Here is a 1,346-nt window from a genome sequence, read left to right on the forward strand (position 1 = left end):
TAAGGCCATTCAAAACAAAACAAAAAAATGCCATGTAGCAGAACTGCAGTTCCTGCCAAACTGCAACTGATAACGTTTAGAGCTGATAAATGTGTCCCTTTTTCAACTTCATTTGAACAAACAACAGACGGGTAGTAGTGCATTGTGAAACATGAAAGAATTCTTCCATACCTCCAGATATTGCATCACGCAGATCCCTCACTCGTGCACTCTTTTCCGATGGCTGTTTAAATGGGAACGCTGTATATACGTTTTCCCACAGACATCACACTTATAAGGCCGCTTCCCACTGTGACTTCTCTCGTGACGCAGCAAGTGATATCTTTCTGAAAATTCTTCCTCACACGTGCCACAGTGGTACGGTTTCTCACCCGTATGGACTCTTTTGTGAATCCTCAAAACATCACTTCTGGCGAACGCCTTTTGGCAAACATCGCAACTGAATGGTTTCTCCCCCGTGTGGGTCCTCATGTGATTTTGTAAGATACTGATTACAGCAAACGCTCTCTCGCAAACAGAGCAGCGGAAGGGCTTCTCTCCTGTGTGTGTCCTTTCGTGCTTGGTGACATGAGAAATACTACGACTGGAGTAAGGGCAGAGCTTACAGTGGTACATGCCCTCGTATCGTAATCGCTTTGTCGGTTGTGACTCAATTAGTTTGTTCCTTGGGGAAGAGGAGTCACTCTCGCTGTCCCCATCGTCCCGGACGGCTGCTTTGGCCGGCACTGTTGAGGAGACCGAAGAAACAAGACAAGGAGAGTCAACGACGAAGGAAGTCAAATGCAATACACAAACATTATACAAGCTTGGCAAAGAAAGTAGCCAACAGAAACAAGAGTCCCAACACCAGTTCGCTTCCAAATGAAGAAAACAAACTCGGCAAATAAAAACAATTAAAGTATTAAAGAAAGGTGTCACATTAAAGTGATATCACACTTTAAGTTAATGAAAAATTGATAACCGCAGTTCATTCAAGCAGAAACATTTCACATGCACTTTAACCTTCATCGAATTGGCTCATCTGACATATTAATAGCCGTGAAAAACAAAAAGCGAGGCTAATGTCTGGGCCTCAGTATTGCTATGAAATATAAGGCTGCAGTGAAGGTACCTTGCAGTCTGCAATGCCTGTCCATTGCTATAATGTTCTACAAAATGTCACTGTAGAGTCAATGTCACTGTACATCAATAAAAAATCACACACTACTTGAGTATGCAAGCACTGCTTCCAATGGAAGGATGCACAATTACTGACATCTTGCAGTCTCAAACACCAGGCAAGAGCAAGCGTTTCAAGACAACCACATAACACTGGTTTTGTTTGCACAACCACATCACACTGGTTT

The 1,346-nt window shown here is 43.1% G+C and overlaps 1 pseudogene; it reads right to left on the reverse strand.

The window, feature by feature from the left end:
- On the reverse strand, positions 1 to 921 carry LOC115319927 (annotated as a pseudogene).
- Positions 922 to 1,346: the final 425 nt, after the last annotated feature.

The sequence above is a fragment of the Ixodes scapularis genome, unplaced genomic scaffold (genome assembly GCF_016920785.2).
Source record: "Ixodes scapularis isolate PalLabHiFi unplaced genomic scaffold, ASM1692078v2 PGA_scaffold4__175_contigs__length_147842914, whole genome shotgun sequence".
NCBI lineage: Eukaryota > Metazoa > Arthropoda > Arachnida > Ixodida > Ixodidae > Ixodes > Ixodes scapularis.